General features: G+C 41.1%; 1 protein-coding gene across 6 annotated transcripts in view; it reads left to right on the top strand.

Moving 5' to 3' along the window:
- Positions 1–13,231, top strand: part of dab2ipb (DAB2 interacting protein b) — a 138,813-nt gene that overhangs the window by 12,575 nt on the left and 113,007 nt on the right. The window contains exon 1 of one of the 6 annotated variants that reach the window (XM_053410886.1): positions 3,956–4,245. The exons of the other annotated variants lie outside the window; for them this stretch is intronic. The gene's annotated coding sequence lies outside the window, so the exon portion shown is untranslated. Of the gene's footprint in view, positions 1–3,955; positions 4,246–13,231 lie in introns of those variants that run through there. 6 annotated transcript variants of the gene reach the window in all.

Below are 13,231 nucleotides of genomic sequence, written 5' to 3'. Positions count from 1 at the left end.
ATTTACAAAAGCTGCTTTACCTTTTCACACGTTCTTTGACATAAACACACACAAATTGACTCAGGAAAATAAACAGAGTGACAGGGGGTTAGGGATCACTGAGACGGAGAGGGAGACAAACAGAGAGGAGGATAAAAGCGGAGGCGTGTCTTTGTTGTCTATATGAGTGGACTTTGCTGTTTCACTTTTTTGTCCATGTGTAACTCTATAGCCCACATACCAAAGTACTCACTCACTATGTCACTATAGCCTTTAGGTTTCTGTCTGTCCCTTTCTAACACTCGCTCCGTCTATTTCAGTCTTTTTCCTGGTAATTGTTTAGTTGGATTTAGACGTCAGACAAACTCTGGCCTAAACAAACATCTTATAGGCTTCCTGATTTGACCTCAGTCAGGCTCAACCTGTATTTAATTGTTTTACATAATGAAAACATTTTTCCCACAGTTTTATACTTGGGAATTCTCATTTCACACAGTAAGAATGACATTTTCTTTAATGAAGATGGGGATCAAGATTAAGTTGTGCAACTTTTCTCTCTTGTTCTAAAAGTAAAATCTGTGGACTTCTGTCATGAGCTGTTTACAGACATGAACTCGTGAAAATTTCTGGCTTGTCTTTGTTGATGCGTTCGCTCTCAAGAGAAAAATATTTGTAACACTCCATGAAAGGGATGGCGCCTCAGTGGCGACGCAGGAGGCAGGACGTAACGTATAAATTCCAGTGCGGCCCGAAACCTCTCGAATCCTGTCTTTCCAAGATGACGTCTTTGTTAGTGTCTTCTACTTATTGTCCCTCATCAGCAAAAACACACACTGTGACATAGAAAAACAAACATCACATTGAGCAGCCTCTCAGTTTACAGCTTTCTTTGGACGTAAACAGACTCATCAGGTCGAACTCATTCTTCATCTGACACAAAAGCAGTAAATGGTCACCATACTTTTACAAACATTTCCCCTTCTGTATAAGTCACTATTTCTAAAGGAAAAGCTTGTGTGGTAGTCTTTTTCTGAAACATGGCAATTGCATTTGAATCACATGTAAAGCGGTAGTTGTTGTGTTTTCATTAAAACATTTAGAAAAAATACCTCACTAATTGTACAGAGCTGTTTAGAATGATGAGGTGAAGTAAACATGCCGATCCTCCAAAAAAAGCAGTTTGCCAATGTGGCAGTCATTTGCCAAAATGTGTCAAAGATTCTTCACAAGCTCTGCTGAGCAACAAACAAAGAGACAAACACACAACAGGATGTTTGGCTGGATATTTTTATAGTTGTGCTGAATTCCTTCAGAAGCGAGAAACCCATGAAAGTCATAGATCAACGTATTTATCCCGTCATCACTGATGTCACACAGAGCAATTTGTATCATTGCACATTTACGAGACATTTGGAAACTGGGCGGTTTCCATTCTGGGTTTGGAAGCCACGACTCACTAAATGTGCACTGAAGGAAACATGGAGCTGTCAGTCATCAGCTCTTTCTAACCCACTGGCTTTCATAATGCTCTGTTGAAGTAATTAGAGTTAGCCTAATTGCAGACGTAAAGGCAGCTCACTAAAGGAAACATCTTGTCTCCGTAATTTTCTGCCATATCAGTCTATTTCCCTTACACTTACAAAACTTAATCATTGAATAATTAAATGGTCTATTAAAAGCTACATCAGTGTAAATACATCCAGAATCTTTCTATAATGATACAGTATAGTAGCAAGAGTGGAACCTTGTATTTAGTTTTTTTCCAGATGTGCTCTTTGTCTCCTGTGAATTCTGGTTTGGTATATGGGACATATGCTTCTTATAGAGCTCACGTAAAGTGTATATGAAAGGTTTAGCATTTCTAGCCACAGAGGCAAAATGGCTCAAGGTATTACAATGTTGATCCGTCAGTCTGTCTCTTTGAATGATGGATTGCCGTGATAGTTTATACAGTAGTTCATGGTTTCCAAAGGATAAATCCTGTTGATTTTGGTGAGCCATGACTTTACTTCTGGTGCCACCATGAGGTAAAAGTATGAGACTTGATGACTTGATGAGTATTACTTTGGTTGCCATGACAAGTGGGCAACACATTCATGTCCATCTCAGTATGAATCGTAAATAGGACCTTCACTAAGGCCCAACGTCCCCTAATGAATCCACATTTAAAGTCACTAGATGGATTTTTATTTGGATCTTCACTCAATTATAAATATCAGATAAATATCAGCTAAATCTCCCAGTGTTAAAGAAAATGAGAAAAACCCTGGATCTGCTTCCTGATCTGCACCAGAATTCCTCGGTTTCGTTCCCATACAGCATCCCCTAAGTTCAATGGTAATACAGTTGTCTTTGTACGATCTTGCAAACAAATGTAGGCAGACGAAAACATAGCAAAAAGGTCAATGATTTGATCGGTTAATTTCAATTTTAACTGATTGGTCTGTGACTAAATACCTGCCAAACAAATAATGTTCTGACAAGGTTCATTTGTCCATAATGTTAAGAGATAATTAGCCTGCTAACATGCTAGACTAAGATGTAAAAATGTTAGCATAGCAGAGGCCAGAGGTGACTGTGGAGATCACATGATTTTCTTTACAACACACAAAATTCCCTTGACACTTTCTATGGTGTATTCTACATGTGTGACACCACTTTTTTACCTGGAGACATTTGTTTTTCTTTTTGTTTCTTTCATTACTTCAGTCTGTTGCGTTTTAGAAGGATCGTCAACCCCCTGACTCACTTGTGATGTATCAAGCCTGCTGAGTTCTCGCATTGAATTCCGTTGAATTTCTCTGGACATTTTACTATGAGTCCAGGTGGAGGAAGTCTGCAGATAATCCAGAGGCTCTCAGACATTCACATTCACACAGCTATAGTTGCCATTATGACTATAGACCTAATGTTAAATTTATGACATAATAGCGGACTGTGTTTCATTTCAAATAATATGTAAGATAACAAAGTTTACCACAGGGAAACCTCATCACATGATGTTTTTCTCATGACAAAACACTAAGCCTTTAGTTTGACTTGATGTGGAGGAGGGAAGGAAGAAGCTGTAGTAGAAGTGAGCTGGTGTGAATAGCTGGAGGAGGGGAGATCTGATGTCACCTCTGTGGACAAATGTCTTGCTTGACAAATGTGTGGCCAAGGACAGCAGCAGAAACATGAGAGTCCTGTTCCTTTGGCCGGAAGGAGGAAGGGACATGGGAAAAGACCAGGAAACATCCCAACACAGCCACAACATAGTCATCTGTGTTTTAAATAGTTTTTTCTGCATACATTATGAAATTTCTAACACTTTAAATCCCCCCTGAAAAAGATAACATCTCCAGTGCAATAAACATTTAATAAGTATTTTTTATACTTCTGTTATATATATACGTTTTCATCCTGAGATATCAATTCGAGTAAAATGTGAACGTAAACAAAGAGTGCCCAAGGAACAACATTCATGATCATCCATGGAGTCACTGTAGAAAGTATCCTGAGTGCACAGCAAACTTCAGCTAATGCTTTAAAGCTGGAGTGTGGTGGCGAGGCCCGGCCTGGCCCCGCGGTTTTTGGTCAGCTGCAGGGAGGCCTCCGATTGGTTGGGAGGAGAGGTAGGAATTCAGCTCTCTGAGGTCTAAACTCCTCCCCCTCCTCCACCTCCTTCTCTGAGCCCCAGGCGCTGAGGCAGGACAGCGTCCCCTGTGCACACACACACATGCACTTGCTCTCTCTCTCACTCTGTCATTCTCTTTCTCATATGAAAGGGGGTGCAGGACAGGGAGTTACAGGGATCTGAAAACAGAGAGCAAGGAAGTGAGAGAAAGCAACAAAAGGCAAAGAGAATACTCTCCTGCCCTCTCTGTGTGTGTGTGTGTGTGTGTGGGTACGTGGGGGGGTGTGTGTGGGTGAGCTTTTTTCTCTCTCTGTGTGAGCCTGTGAAGGGGGGAGGACCTGAACCCTGTTAAGTGCCCCTGCAGGAGTCCACAGGACCATACACACACACACACACACACACACACACACACACACACACACACACACACACACACACACACACACACACATACGCATACTTGCTCACTCCACTGCAGCTACTGCAGTCTGAATGAGTGCAAAGCAGAGAGCAAGGAAGCAGGAGTGTGAGAGAGAGAGGGGAGGAGGAGGAATCGCTGGAGTTGCTACTTGTTGCTCTTTGATTTTCTGTTTGAGGATTGAGGATGATAATACTTCTGCTCCCCTTGCAGCAGCGGGACCTTGTCTGAGGTGAGCACTATAATCCCACTCTCTTTCTTTAACAACTTTCACTGGCGAGTAATTCTGTGAAAGGGAAAAAAATGTGGGTCTGACTTACAAGTTCTTGAGTATTTCCAGTTTGATTGCTCTCTTCGTGGAATGGGGGAGGGGGGTTGGAAGCAGAGGAGAAGGTGTGGAGGGGGAAGCTTTTTCACGTGCCAGGGGAAGCAATGTTTATCACGCTGATCTGTCTGTCAGAGAAAAGAAGCGAAGAAGGGGGTGAAAGAAGCAAACTGTTAAGAAACGAATGAGGAGGAGGGAGGCTGTTGACTGAATGTCCGGCTCGAAGACACCAAAGAGCTGCAGCATGTGATTGTGAGCTGTGCCTCCACAAACGGGACAGCAGAAGATCAGAGAGAAAAGGCTCAGTCCAGCTCTCACTCTCTCCATTCTCCCCTCTGATTAATGCCTCCCTTTCTTTGGCATGTGTTTGTGTGAGTGTGAGCAGCTTCGGGGGCTGCTTCGCTGAGAGGACCGGGCAGAACAAATGGGACATTTATTCCTAACCAGTCTGCTGTATATATATTCATGTGTGTGTGTAGTCCTGTCGCAAAACACTGGGGCACAAGCGCAAGGTGGTGTTTAACTACTTCAGCAGTGTGCAGTCCTTATTTATCAGCTCCTGCTTGATTACAGTGTCTTCTGTAGCTCCACCACCACACAGAGCAGCTCACTTGAGTCAGACTCATCATCATTCCTCCACCAACATGTGTTTACATGCTGCAGACGTGCTGAATGTCAACAGTTTAGAAAGTTGCTTTTGTGAATTTAGATCTAACGAGTAATATTAATTAAACAAGCATTGTAACTTTTAAAGAACATTTGGGGAAGAGTCTTAAAATGTACAGATTGAATGAAAAACATTTTGGGATGTAAAGTTTTCTCTTGCAGTAGTGTTGGGGTGTGGGGCAGGCATTGTTGTCCTATTATTAGAGCAAGCCGGGCCAGCCGGCAGCTGTGTGGAAGGAAGCAGCCTCGGAGCAGCCGGAGAAGAGGGGATTACTGGGAAACACTGAGCGGGAATTATGGACATGGCATTCCTGAAGCTGGACGAGTCAGTGGAGGGGAAGATGAGCGAGGCCAGAGCACCAGTCAAGGATCGGTGTGGGTCATAAGAGTAGAAGAAAGACATAGTGAACAGTGATCTGCACTAATCCACTGTAATTGCAGATTATAGCTGTGGTACATCTGGATTACTTTGGTCGTTGATTTATTGACCTGGATTTTGTTTAGGTCGTCAAGTAATACGTTTTTCATTAGATTTATCCGTTGGTTATTAATCTACAATATGAATCTATCTAAGGAGACGTCTTCCACTTGTTTGTGTCTTCAAAAGCAGTCCATAACTCGCAGCTGTTCTCACAGCAGGGAAAAAGTGACACCAGCTACAGTGATGCTTGTTTTTTTGCTTTGAAAATTGCTGATATGTTGTTAGATCAATCATTAAAAACAATGCATCAGTTCTCTGCTGAACAGCTAATCAGCTGTTGGAAAAACACATCAACCAACGTTGGCATAGAGTCTAAAGCCTGACTGCTATATCATTTGGCCGACATGAGAAATCAAATGTCATCGGTATAAGTGTTTTGTGTTTGCCGATATGTGCCAATATAAACATTGGCTGATATATTGGTATCAAAATCTTTTTAACTCCATTATATTGGTACTAGCATCAGCCCCTAAAAATGTATATTGGCCCGGTGTCTAATATTTTCCTACAGATCACAATACAAGTGTAAAGTAAGGCAATAATTACAAAGTACAAGCCTAATAGAATCTCTCACGGAGTCTGCTAATTCACTCTTTGTGAAATCGTTATCTGTGAGGGCCCAGGCAGTGGAAGCTGACTAATTGTTCCAAGGTAGTGAAAGTGGAAGAAGCTTCTCACAGATAGCGATTACCCTGTGATTGACTGCTGTGATAAACTGCTGTCTCATTGGCTGAAGAGATAATAGCACCCTAGTTCTGCTCACATCTCTGCGACCTCTCCCCCCTGTAAATCTCCTGTGTGTATTCCAGGGAAAAGTGCTTCCTTGTTGTCATCAATGACTTTGTTACCTAGAACTTTGGACTTTGTTTGCTCATCTTTTCCAGCATCGGTAACTTTATACGTATCACCGCTGCTGAGTTTTCTCAGTATGTTTAAAGCTGTCTATCCCGGCCGTGATGTGTTCTGTCAGTTTACTTTTTGGGTGAATTCGCCCATGGTTGTGAAACTGTCTTATCACCAAAAAACTGGAACAAGGAGGTTCCAGATTGAGATCTCTTGTCTTGACCGTACTTGTTTAGATTCGTTTAATTATTGCAAAATCATTGATCAAATTCCAGCTGCGTTTACCCTGGAGAGGATGTTGTGTTGACGCGGGTTGCATGACTCTGAAGAAAATGAGAATCACGATTTTCTAGCTTGAAGGTGATCAAGTGATTTGAATTAAATCAAGTTTCATCTGGTTTCATTTCCTTTTTGTTCATTGTTTTTTATCTGTATATCTGTAAGTTTTTCTCTCACTCACTCTATTGCACTGCCGTTTCTCTGTTACTCTGCATCATGTGGGTAAATTCTGGGATTTCATTAGCTAAGGAAGAAATAAAAGTTGAAGCACCATTTTGGGGCTGCTTTAGATTCTTTGGGAGCAGGTTGGAGCTGTCTATTTGTTGGTTGGTTTGTTTGTATTCTTTTTTGTAAGCAGGATTACACAACAACTAAACGGATTACTACAAAACATGGTGGGAAGATTCAACATTAGTCCGGGGGGGAACCCATTACATTTTGGTGCGGATCTGCTTTAGCGGATCTGTATTACCCACGTTGTTATACATTGTGAGATAGGGATTAAAAAAACGTTTCCGAAGGATTTGCAGAGAATTATTATATTATCTTGATGAAAAAACATGTTTAGGTAGCTGATAATTATTTGTCAAACTTGGTGCATCTTAATTGATTTTAAAGGGACTGTTGGATTTTAGGCACTCTACTGAGTGATATTGTACTTATACAACTAGAATAACAAATACAAACCAACACACTGGTCCATTTAATCCGAATATTTAGCTCTTTAACAAGATAGTATAGTTTTCTGTATTTATTGTTGAAGTCTTTAGTTCTCTCACTGTCTGCAGTGTCTTCTCACTAGGGCTTGCAGATTTTTTATAAGCGAGGGACCTGCCCCTCATTTCTTCCACTCTCTTCCAAGCTTTCGTTTTTCCCCTCCTCCCCTCGCTCTCTGAAGAACAGCCATGTAATTAGTTGTTCATAAATCACAGACAACAGAAGGGATTTCGATATATATGTTTGACAGCAATATATGGGGGTGGCTTCACCTTGCATGTGGATTATGGATTTGGAGAGTAGAAGGGAAGTAGAGGGTGCTTGTTTAAGTTACATCATAAAACGTGTTAAACAGGGCAATTTTTGTGAGACACTGTATCTCGCTATGTGTGTGGGATCATGTGAGATAAACAATCTGGTTATTGTGTGTCTCAATTTCTTTCACATATCATGTTTGGGCATGTGGGTGCAGCTGTAGCCTTTGTGTTAACTTTGCAGTAGCTGCATGTTTAGATCCAAATCAGTTTGCCTTTTAATAATTGTGGAGCAATTATTCATTGTGGCCTTGTTAGTGCAGTGAAGTGCTTAACATCTGAATTTAGGTGCCACAGAAGCCGGGTTCTAAATTATTTTGTCTTTTTGCACCAATACACTCCCACTGCTGATGGAGGAGCACAAACTCAAACTTACAGTGCAGATACATTAGAGGTCCTGCTGTACCAATTTAGTGAGAAGAAATTGAGTTAAAACATTTGCAAATATTTTAATGTATTTAATGTTTCTTCTACCAATGAGTGGAGGTCATATAATTGTTTTAATTCTATCCCAAGAGGAGGAAAGCAATACATTCTGTACAGCTCTAGTGGGATCCTCAAACCTTAAGCTTTCTCAAGCGCATCTCTTAATGTGTCATCCATTACAGTGGACATTTCATCTCTCTGTACTTAGTGTGAGTGTGTATTTACACATGGCTTGAGGAAGAGCACTTCAAGGGTATTGGCTGATGTGCGTCTCTCATAATGACATTATAATGTATTGATATATTGAATTTGGTTATGAATCCAGCTGGAGACAATTGTAGTTTTTAATAACTGAGCTCTGTGGCTCCTCCCTGTATATGTGGTGCTCCAACCACGGCCGGATGACCAACCATGACCTTCTACCGAAGCTGCCAGTTAAACAGATCCATGGGCTCAATGTCTCTATGGATGTATTCATGTAGGCTTAGAATTTAAATAAACACATTTTAGTGTCAGCATGTATGTTGGCCAATGCGACAATTGGAAAATTACGCCGGGCTGATGAACTGTTGGACTGTTAAACTGACCTTTTTGGGCATTTTACCAGCTCCATCTCTGTGTGCCTGTAGTTGGTTGTGTGCATGAGAAGTTGGTTGTGTGCATGAGAAGTGAGAAGTGGGACACGGCCGCCCCAATCCCAGCTCACTGGGATTGGGGCGGCCGTGGCAAAGGAGGTAGAGCTGGGTGTCCACTAACAAGAAAGTTGTTTGTTCGATCTCTGGCTCCTCCTGTCCGCATATGTCCAAAGTGTCCACACTGAACCCTAAATTGTCTCTGGCAGCTTTGCCCATCAGTGTGTGTGAATGGTGTTTGATAAAAATCAAAAGTGCTGCATATAGAAGCGTTGTAGGAATGTGTGCATGCTGATAATACTACAACAGCTCTAATTACTGTAAATTCAGTCCATTTACTCCACCAATCAGAGCACATGTTCTATAATGGTGCAGTTCCAGTGTCTGACTTTGGAAAAGTAGGTTATAAGTGGAGAACTGCAGCAGTGAACAGCTTGAGCAAGAAGGCAACATAGTGTAGCAAACTAATAATGTGTGAAATTCAAATAAATTGATGTCTAATTGAGTTGCCGAGAAAATGAGTGTTATATCCACTTTCAGTCAGACTGAGAGGCATTACCTGTAGCTATGCCAATATTTGTACGAAGGCAGTTCTGGGATGCAATTCACAGTAGTGCGTGCACTAATGCACTGCGTGCACTAATAGTGCGTGCACTATTTTGAATATGCATTGTTGGTGTTTATTTGTGTGTATTTAAAGGTGTGACACTTTTTGTGTGTGCCATCTGGTCTGATCCAGCCTTGTTGTGTTGCTTCCAAACGAGCCCACCCATTGAGTTTTCAATGAGCCAAGAGATAATGGAGAAATATTTTAGGGCTGGTGTCTGTGGGTGTCCATCAGTGGATCAGTGTCTAGTTTAGCTGGTTCGTATAGTGTTATCTGTGCAAAGTATTATATTTTATATTGCCTGCTTATTTTTGCCTCTTCTATAGTCAGAAATTCGTTTTTAGGGAAAGTTTTTATTCAATGTGTTGGATGTTTGTGTTTGTGCATTCTCTTCCAAAATTATTTTCCTCATTTCAAAACCAGTCCACGAAGAGTGGCAAGTTGGCATTAAGTGTGAATGTTTGTATGACCCTGTGTGAGTGAATGATCACTCTCAGTATGTAGTAGCAAAATACTTTCATGTCAGATAGTAGACGACTCGTCTCTTGCATTGTTCGACTCCTTTTTTGCCTTGTCGCTACGCCCTTGTATCGTTGTAGTTCATTTAATCAGTTCCGTGTTTTATTCCACAGGATTTATGATCAAACAGATGAAAATAAGACTCAAGTTACAATAAATCTCTGTTACTCTTTAATGGAAATCTTACAAATGAGGAACCTTTGCTGTCAACTTTTCTTGCTCCTTTATATTTGTCTTCATCCTCTTTTCAAATCTGCCTCGAAATTGATTTACAGATTGATGATGTCATCCCAAAGTTCCAGACAAGCTGATAACCACTAAATCTGCAGGGACAAAATCTGTCACTGAACCAGCCCTCTGGCTGTTAAATCAAAATGAAATTGGAGTGGCGAACAAAACATCTACTGTGTACGTGAACTAGTCCTTCTACTGCTCTAGCTGAAATCTGAGGCTGTGTTCATATCACTATGTTTTGAAAACTGTTTTCAAGCTAAAACCATCTTTTTTTCAAATGAGCGTTTTGGATGCATATCACGGAACCGCTCACATACACTGGGCATGCGCATGCCAGTGTACACAAGAAGCATTAGGATGTAAGTTGTAGAATAGTCACAGATTGCTTGAATTATTGCACATCTCCTATGCAGGTTAACAATGGTATCATTGTAAACTGCAGAATTTAATTTAACTGTTGTTATTAACAGGGCCAGCAAATTGTATTTGATTAACCATGTTGTGCTCTACACTGGTAGCCGAGGCTAATGGCGGTTGATTTCTCTCTGGTCATGTGACAGGAGTCTGACAAATTAGGGGAGGCTACGTGTGGACTGAAAAGACCCAATTAGCAGGTTGTCGTGAGTGTTACATCAACGATTCCAAACGTCTCCGTTTTTTCCTGGATTTTGGAACACATTCCCTGCCCCTTTAGTTGTCCTGACTAAAACGACTTTATCCTCTTAATAGTATGGATGTACTGTACAGAAAAAACATATTGGGGTCAACATATTTGCATAATGGCGTGAAAAAGTTGTTCAACTGCAATGCTATAGTCCTGTTGCTACCTAAGGGCACCTTTCACTCTTTAATGTATACATGATCCCAGATGACACGCTCTAAGAACTTGAGATTCAAGTCCTGCAGACTTTTCTGATGCAGCTTTCAAAGACACCAAATATCAAACATACAATCATGTACCAAACAAGGCTGCTGGATTAATGAGGGCTCATCATTGTAGTTGGGTTTTCACAGAGTAATTAAGTACTTAACTTGCTTTTCAATGTATATTAAACATTAGCACTTTAGATGGTACTTTGAACTCAACATGTGCATGTACTTTTTATGCCTCATCTCTTTATCTGTATTTAATCTGCACACAGATGTTTTTGCATACAATTCACAAGTCTTTTATTGTTTCTATGGCAACCAGTCAGGGGATCAGTAGATTCAAATCAACAAAAAGACTCATGCTGCTTCCCGAGAGAGACTGGTTAATATACCGACTGAACACTAATGGTTCAATTTTAAATCAAAAAGTTGATTTCCTGGACATGGAGGTAAATTTGTTTCCTCCACGACAAGACAGATTCATTTTCTTTCACACAAGAGTCCTGAGAGCAACCTTATTTCGTGGTGACACTTTCATGATGCAAACATTCTCTGTTCATCCGCTCTCTTTCTCGGGGTAGCTTAAGCCTCTTTTCCACTCATCAAAAAATCCCTCTAACATCAGGCTTTTGTCGGCAATTGGAATGGTTACAATCTGCAAACACTCCTCGGTTAAATGATTTTGCAGAACTTCCAGCGTTTGGCGTGTAAATAGCCATGAGCTTTTCTGTACTGATACTAATATCTTGGGCAAAAACATGCAACAACATTTTTTTATTTCCTTGTATCGTGCAAGATGTGAGCGATTTAAAATCTATCAGTTGCAGTTGACTTTGAAAGAGGGACTGAAGTAAAACATAAAAGTGTAACGACCATAACAGTGTCACTGGTGTCCATGGTGCTTTCGCCTGTTGTGTGTAGTGTTTCCCGCCGACTATGCGTTGGTTTCCGGCGCATTCATGACATCGGTCCTGACTCACTGACAGGAAAAAAAACTGATTGACCAACTTTACTGGAATTTGCCTTTTTTTTTTGCTGGTGTAAAAGAGTTCATAAAGTGTCCTCAGTTGATCCCACGCTCGCACACACACACACTTACACTTGCTGTGGGTGTGAGAGAAGTCATGTTGATCATATTTGAAGGTGGCCTTACATGCAGAGACAAAACAGAAAACAGGAAACCGAAGAAACTGAACTCCACTCCCAAAGGTTCCCCCTTTCCTCCGACGTACCTCACTTCCTCTCCCATAACTCCCCACCTCCCATTTTGACCCTTCCAAAGCACACATTCTAACACTATGAAAGACGCTATGGTCTAATATGAAGATGTAACGTATAGTTTGAAAGGAGAGTGTAGAGGTTATAACAACCTGGTTTTTAGTACAATATTGAGCTGCTGTCTAGTTGCTTCTCAGTGTCTTTGTAGAAGCGACGGGTGAAGACTGCACTGTCCCAGATAGTTGTGCTCCTCCTGTGTCCTGCCCTCGATCTCTCTGAATAGCTACACAAACACAGACACGCTGCACATAAGCCCTAACACGTACAGACACAGACACACAAGTTTTACCTTCTGTCATTTGTACTGTGCCACTTTGAGGTAAAGGTAGATTTCCTGAGTGAAGCTAAAATATAGAACTCCATGTCTGCCCATTTCCTTCCTGACAGCTACCATTTCAACTGAGGAAGGACACAAACACACCCACAAAGTGTCTGTGTGTGTGTGTGTCTGTGAGCGAGAGACCATGAGATTGCTGTTTATAGCCTGGATGTGGATTCCCACGCTAGATAGAGTGTTGCTGATCACAGTGATGAGTGCATTTAGAGCCTCGCTCGGAGGCAGACAGAATTCACTTCAAGTGTCTGTTTAGATGTTTATCTTTGCTTCATGTTTGAGTAGATCTGTGTGTGTCTTTGTCCCCACGTGTCTGTGTGTGGATTTGCTCGCAGGTTCCCACTGACTGAGTTCTTGCGGTGTGCAATGCTGAAAAGGGCACTTACCAACTTCTCCGCATGACATGAAATAAAAAAGGTGTATCTCAGCAGTTCAAGCTTTAGATTATAAGTCATCAATATAAGTTCTACTTCAATTCCAATTTTGATTGTTCCTTCCACAAACTCGCTTTCAGACTGATATAAGACAAGCAGATCAAAATATGGTGAGACCACTCTTATGATCTATCTATCTATCTATCTATCTATCTATCTATCTATCTATCTATCACCTTTTTCAGTTAAATAAATGTCAATATTATGTGAATGAAGTGGATATCTATACTTTAACTCAAAGGAAGGACTTAACTGACTG

Source organism: Pleuronectes platessa, chromosome 19 (genome assembly GCF_947347685.1).
Source record: "Pleuronectes platessa chromosome 19, fPlePla1.1, whole genome shotgun sequence".
NCBI classification, from domain to species: domain Eukaryota; kingdom Metazoa; phylum Chordata; class Actinopteri; order Pleuronectiformes; family Pleuronectidae; genus Pleuronectes; species Pleuronectes platessa.
Note: the sequence above shows the minus strand (reverse complement) of the source record. Positions and strands in the feature narration are given on the sequence as shown.